Source organism: Dreissena polymorpha, unplaced genomic scaffold (assembly GCF_020536995.1).
Source record: "Dreissena polymorpha isolate Duluth1 unplaced genomic scaffold, UMN_Dpol_1.0 chrUn098, whole genome shotgun sequence".
NCBI lineage: Eukaryota > Metazoa > Mollusca > Bivalvia > Myida > Dreissenidae > Dreissena > Dreissena polymorpha.
In genome coordinates this window covers 62,326-70,537 of record NW_026273412.1, presented here as the reverse complement: position 1 = coordinate 70,537, position 8,212 = coordinate 62,326, and positions in this window count along the sequence as shown.

Genomic DNA, 8,212 nt, shown 5'->3' with positions numbered 1-8,212 from the left:
AGTATAACCTCACTTTTAACAGAGATTTCTTGTTTTAACAATCCCTACCGTCTACATCAAATTTCATTAAATACAGCAATTAGGCAAAACCCAAGTACCGGTAAATAGATTGTTAGAAATATGCATAAACCTAGTGCAGCATTTAATGTTTTTCTGAATAATTTGTTTGTTGAATTTAATGGTAAAATATTTCAACAAATTATCGGTGTTCTTATGGGTAATAAATGTGCGCCACTTATAGCTGATCTAGTTTTATATTGTTATGAAAACGATTTTATGTTAGAATTATCGAAATCTAAACAACAAGATTACACTTTTTATGCCCCCGGTAGGAGAGCATATAGTGATCGGACTGTCCGTCTGTCCGTTTTCCGTCACACTTTGCGTTTAGGTTTCAAAAAATGCTCATAACTTCTATATCCCTTGAGATATAACCTTCATATTTGGTATACATGTGTATATGGGCAAGGCCTTTCCATACGCACACCAATTTTGATCCCTGTGACGTTGACCTTAAACTTTTGGCCCGCGTTTAGGTTTCGAAATCTGTATTTAGGTTACGAAAAATGCTCATAACTTCTATGTCCCTTTAGATAGAACCTTCATATTTGGTATGCATGTGTATATGGACAAGGCCTTTCCATACGCACAACAATTATGACCCCTGTGACCTTGACGTTGAACTTAGGGTCCGCGTTTTGGTTTCGAATTCTGTGTTAAGGTTTCGAAAAATCCTAATAACTTCTATGTCCCTTGAGATATAACCTTCATATTTGGTAATTTTGACCCCTGTGACATTGACCTTGAAGTAAGGGTCCGTGCTAAGGTTTCGAAATCTGCGTTAAGGTTTCGAAAGAAGCTCATAACTTCTATCAAGCGTTTATAGGGGGAATACGTCATGCTATGGTGACAGCTCTTGTTAACTTTACTTGAAGGTACATTTATGACATACTTAACTTAGATAACCCATATTTTGAACAATTTATTCACAACATTTACCCTAAAGAACTAGTCTTAGATAGATCATGTCAATCCAATACAGATGCTGCGTATTTAGACTTACATCTAACTAATAATAATTATAATATGATTAAGACAAGTTTATGTGACAAACGGGTCGACTTTAACTTTGAAATTGTGAATTTTCCGTTCCTAGATGTTAACATCCCTAAAGGTCCATGCCATGTTATTTACAGTACGCAGTTGGAACGATACGCCAGAGAATGTTCATATTAATGATCGTAACCGTTTATTAACGAAGCCATTGCTAAACCAAGGTTTGTTATATCATAACCTACAACGTAAATTCGCTACATTTCACTCAACGAATTGTGATTTATTTTCAAAATATAAATTGGCTTTATAATGACATTTAACGAATGGAATGTCACACCCATCATTTTATTGCGATGTTTTGAAGCGTGTTCGCAAATTTAAATATCTTATGTCAAATGTCTATATTAAACGTTTCAATTTAATTAACTCAGTTTCATCAAAAGGATGATTATGATTCGGACGTACTTAAAAACACATGATTGTTGTTTTTTCGAATCACTATATCCGTTTACACTTAAAATTTGGAATTGTTAATGGGATTACCATTTGATATGTTTGCTTCTAAAATATTCAATAAACAAAGCTGTTTTTTGGTAGTTCGATTTTACAGTACTGCCCCTTTAATAAATGATTTTACGTACTGCCCCTTCAATAACATTTGCAATTGTTTCTGGCGATGTCATCGTAACATCGCTTCAAAATTCCGTCATCCGATTTACTTTCACTGTCTTGACTACATGCACATGTCATGGGGTTTATATCGTTGAACTTTATTACTATTTTGTCTCTTACGGGCGTGTCTCCATTGGTTTATTTCTAAGCAGTCACATAAAGAACCAAGCTATGTAATATGCATCTTTTACACCCAATATTGCAGCTTCTTCCTATATTTGCACGATGATGAACTTATATGAAAACTATATGATGCTATATTCTTAAATCTGTTTGTAAAAAGAAGGGATGTAAATGACACTTGTTCGTAATTTCAATTCATCTTTCCTCAAAAAATTGTAACTCTGCTCTGGTCTCTTTTCTACCACTGAGTAATACAATGGTAATTAATTTGAATGCGTTTTAAATCCCTTGTATTATTGTTTAATTTCAGTTGCAATGCTGTGAGGCTAATTTTATTTACACTTATATGTATCATGAATACTGCTGGGCCAAGTTTGAGGTTGAGCGCTCTAAAACCGGTTTTAATCGTTGATCGTTGCATTGATCGTATAAGGCGGTGACCCCAGCTTTATTCTTCTATGTGTGTATGTTGTTTCGTATTGTGCTGTTTCGTTCTGTTTTAGAAATTTGTAACCTGCCTTAAATAAAGGACCACGAACTTATATATACAATAAAAATGCAATACTGGTTCAGCAGCTGAAGTTTCACTTTTTTAATTTTGAGTATATAAATAATCAAATCAATTAAGAAGTCACCAGCATGAATAAAACATATTTTCAGATATATACCAAACATTGATAAAACTCAATAAAACCAATAACTTAATTCTCAACATTATAAAAAAAGATTATCGAAATCAATATTTGTGTACAGATAGCTCGGTCGATTTCCGTTTACTTGTTTTGTATAATACATGTAAAGTGTTCTTATCTTACAATGACGAACGTTTAAATGCTTCAAAATATTATTAAACTACCTTTCCTAATTAAAAAAGCACGCGAATCAAATTGTTGAAGTAGTCAACTTACAAAAAATTAATAGACATAATTGAAACCAATACATATGTCCTTAAAAATAGCTATTGGCGCCACCTTTAATTCTGAGCGCCACCTCTTTGGCATTGGCACCATCTCTTTTTCACAAAAGCAAATGTATCTATTACATCGGCTAAAAGCCGATGTTTTTGTGCATGCATAAACGTGTACAGGTTCAAAGCAATGATGATATGTAATGATCGATTTAATTGGCTGGGAATGTGCTCGTCACAAAGGCAAAAACATCGATTTGCTTTTACGAATTCTAAAGTGCCACAACTTATAAATGTCCGCACGTTTCCAAATGGGATGTGATTGTATGTTTCTGTGAATTTGTGAATTTGTGGATGAATATATATTCTCTTAATCGCTATACATTGGCCGATTTTTAAAAATAATGCGAAGTTCATTTATTGTTAATCTAAAAAAAGTGGCTCTCGTCATTAACGGCCGTGAAGTGTAACATCCACGTTTTAAAGCATTTTTTTAAATTATCAAATTCATACAATGCTGGATGACTTGTTGTAAACAGTGAAAATATGATATAATACAGATTTTAATATGTTTTATGCGATGTAAACCAAAATGTATAAATAAACTAAGCGAGCGTTATATACTGGAAACATTGAATAGCTATACATGCATGTCCACTAGTTGTACGTCCCAGTCCGTTACGAACAATGTGAAACGTTGTTTAGCATGAGACGGAGTCCAGCAGATGAAAAACGATATTAAACGTAAATGTTTGATACTATGTACACACGAAAATATATTATATCACAAATTCAACGTTTAACTAACTATAATACGCGATATGTAGGAGTATTGTGATTATATTAAAAGTCAGTATTGGAAGCAGATGAATTCAGTTATTTTACTTGGCGATACAATGGTCCACATTTGACGGAACCATTAACAATGGCACATTGAACATGCAGATTGTTATGTGAAGTAATTAGCATTCATGTTTTATTCTATCGTTTAGTATAAATATTATCAAGTACACTGTCGATATAAACTACGAGCATCATTACAATCAATTTACTTTGTTATACATTTTATGAACCACAGGCAGTATTAACAACTACACGTGTCCATGTATCTGATATTGAATTATGCCACAAATCAAGCAAAGCACGAAAAAATGCCTTGGATGTGTCGTATTTTATAATGCGGAAAATTAAGAATTCATGAAGGAATATTAATGGACTTTATACAATAATAAATATATAAATATGCGCGCCTGTTTTATTTAAAAAACAACTCACTTTAAATTAATTACCGAGGCGCCGAACCTAGTATCTCCGCTCAATGTCTGTTAAATACAAGTTTAACTATTTTAGCATTAATGATGGTAATAATATGCACGCAATTAATGTCAATGTGGTACAGATTGGTTCCACTCGTTTTTGACAATTCAACGCGTATGATTTTGTCAATACAAAAGCAATAATACAATAAGTTTCAGGTTAACCCTTACAACTAATATATTCGGTTCACTGATCGTTTTAGTAGGTAAACCGGTTACAAAAACAAATGCATCGGCTATTATTTGTGCACAATTACTCCTCATAGGCCCACATATATCTTGTAAAAAATAAACTGTGTGTACAGATATCGAGTAGAGATGGAAACTTTAGACGCGTCCAAATAGAATACCTCTGTTTCAGGAAAACCATGATGATTGATTATTGAAGGTTTAGTACGACATATTTATCTCGTGCACAATATTCTATATTGCTCTAGGTTTTTACGCTTTGGTTGCCGAGAAATATTACGCTTGTAGATATGATTTTAAGCGAGATTATACGATTTGTAATATGTGTTAAATTGTAATATACTGATAAAATATGTTACAATAACACAAAATAGGTTATTCACATTGTACAAACATTCAATACACGCTGGCGAATTCGATTGTACAGGTATTTTTGATTTCACAATTAAATATTTGGCTTATTTCGCAATTTTCCACACATGTTCTTCTTAACTTTTATTTTAATGTATATTGAAATATAATTAGAATAAGTTTTTTACATTTTTATATTAAGTCATAAATAATTGACAAAATCGTATAATCTCGCTTTGAGTGAAAATATAATCAAACGCAGAATGACTGTATTAAATGTCGTATGGGATAATTCGTTGATTGTATTTGAATATAAAATGAACGCTTCGATATGATAATGTTGTTGGATGCTTTATATGAAAGAAACATAACCCATTGATATGAAGTTCAGGTATACAGGTGCGTTTCTCAGTTTTATTTGTGTTGCACACCAAGTGGATCTTTATCATAAAAATGCTTATTTTATTATAAATTGCCAGTATACAAATGAATGTTTTTAAATATTACAGGAAGCTGATAAAATTACGTTATTTTGGATCTTTTTTATTCCTGCAGGTATTGTTTTCCACTGTAAATGGCTTGTATTATATTTAAGAAGGCTGACGGTTACAGTTGTAATTATTAATCATTTACACAAATAAATTATTATAATTAATCGCAACAGCGCCATGCAACACAGATCATTAGTAATGTGTTTTATGATTTTGATTGATGCATACGTATTATTTTGTTTTATTATATATATTTTTGTTTGCATTATATTTGTGAAAACCTTGTCGATCTATAAATCTTTGGAAACTTCGATTCATTCCACTTTTGTCGCTAGAACCCAATTACGCAAATACGAAGCCAGACCGACACCGTATGCATAGTTAGTTTGCATAAAATTGTTAAATTACAGAATGGTTATACGTTCAAATTACGAAAATGTTCAAATTTCATAAATACAAATACATTTCAAAATTGCAACAAGTTTCTGCAGCGCTGGAGAGAAAAGGAAGTGGAATAGGCTATTATTTATACCGTTCCCGCATAATTTCGTCGTTGTCAGCTTAATTGTTTACATGCCGAAGGTATATGCTTAGAGACGAAAAAGTTCGAAACTTCAACCAAATAACCCGGTTTATTTTTTAAACAAATAAACCACAATACTTATTTAAGGACGGCGGGAAATTTGCGTACATGTCAAAGAAAGCGAGCACCAGTGTAAAATAAACTTTTTGTAACATTTACATCGGTCATTCATTTCTTTTCATGACAAAGTACTTGATTGTGTTTCCTCATTAAATGCCATGATACTATCTGTATACAATATAACTCTTATTAAACACATATTGAACAGCGACGGAAAATCTAACTGAAGGTTAGACGGCTTCCAGTTCGAATTTAAGAATGGCTCGTTATAAACATGTGTAGTAAAATAAAGAACTCGCAAAACAGTTGCCACATAAGGTCAATACACATGGTCATGATATGCTGTCAGTTTTAACACGGAACACACTATTTACTTTGCGAAGATGCTATGATTTCCCACTAGGTTCATATCTCACTGAATTGCACTATCCAGATTTATTAGCGCCGCTGTGTATGTTCATCAATTATCAAGGTATTTCCAGTAACACGATTTAACTGTAAACAATCATTTTTTGAACATGTTCTTATTTATTGCTGCCACTACATAGGTGTTTAAACATAATCCTAGTTTATGCATACATATGTAATAAAAACTTTACATCGACTTTTATAAATTATGCGTTACAAAAAAATATATACATGTTTTGCTTAGAAGCAGTTTTAATCATGTATTGATTTAAAACAGGTTATGTTTTACGTCATGCAACTTGAATATTGTATTCTATATATCAGCTTCTCCTTTTGCCAATAGTTTGCATTCTGCTTATTATATAAGTTTATTCTGCAAAAATAGAATTGATGAAAATTAGATAATAAAATAAATTTGTAGTATGCTCCTTACGAATATTAAATATGGCATATCAACATGTAGATAATCAATATCGTAATATCGTTAGGAAAGTTTTATGGATACATTATAGCTGCAACTGATTAAACCAATTAAACTGTACGAATTGTATCCTAAAGTGGCATGTGTTTATTTTCATTATTCGATTAATGTGATTAAATAAATGGCTAGCTTTATAATTAATGGGACATGAAGCATCATGGGAAATGGAGCAAACCAGACAGAAACAATTATAGAAATGACGATGTCAATGGATTATCGATTTGGTTGTTTGTTTCAATATTGTTAAATAACAATATAGTAATACGAATTATGTTGAGAGTGTAAAACAACTGAAGTACACATGGACATACATTGTTTCTAAGTTTTTTCAAGGGAAGCGCAAATACGATATCACGGGTTTAAGCGCTTGGCGCTTTGATTCCTAATAGTGGAAATTTTGTTTATCATGTACCGTTTCAGTTAATTGCCTAGTGTATGACATTCCCACGGGTTGATACATTCGCTCAATTTCGCATTATACGAAACGCATCTAGTGAACATCTTTTAAAATGGCGGCCGTTGTTTATATTTTGAGGGAAAGTATTCACATTTCTATAGTTTTCCATTTTGATTAACGTCGTGCACAACTATAGGATTTCTTACAAAATATGTGTAGCGACACTCGTACATGTAAACATTGTGTAAATATGAACATGTGAAGAAATGTCTTCCTGAAAAGTTTTCATCTGCATGATGATCGGACCAGTTGAGCCTGTCGATCAACGGAGAAACCAAACAACACTTACCGGGTGGATATCTGTTATTGTGTTCAAATATCCATCTTTTGTGTTTATTTATTATATGATGATGGCATTTTCGAGCATTTTAATACAAATATAACGTACGCATATACATGTGTTGTGCGTAAAACATTTTGATAAAATCAATGTGTTTAACTGTCACTACAATTCAATTGCTTATAATAAGCTATTCTTATTATGGTCGTTCGTATTAAGAATATGTTGAAATTATAAATTTAAAAGTACGTGCCGTTATGGTGTGTTGTGTTGTTTACCTAAATGCGTTATATATTACCTGTACATTTAAAGCAGTTTAAACAAGTTCAGGTTTACACACGTGTTACATTTGAACACATTCAATATCTTTGAGTATAACCTGACATCCATACGATCTTCGCATCCGAAAACTATAACATTTCATGTTGTTATAGGTAAGAAATAATAAATGATGGGCTATAATTAATATGAGGGTTAACTGGCTACATTTTACAGGAACGATCAATGTCACGAGTAAGAAAGTATTGGTCATTTGCCTGTGAACTTTTTTAAATGCTATTGATTTATACCATATTACGTTTACTTTTTTTAACCTAACACGTTTTAAAACATTACATGAGAAGGTCGTGTACAGAGTGTTGTTGCAAAAACCTGAGCAACTCAACAGGTGACTAATATAACTATGTAACGGTATTTAGTTAAAAATTACATTCATCGGTGTGACTCGTGAGTATTGATCGTTCTTTCAGTTTGTTTGTAGACACATGTTCATGCTCGATGACATATCTTTCCTGGCGACGAATGAATTTTACATTCATGCACACATATGCAACATTCT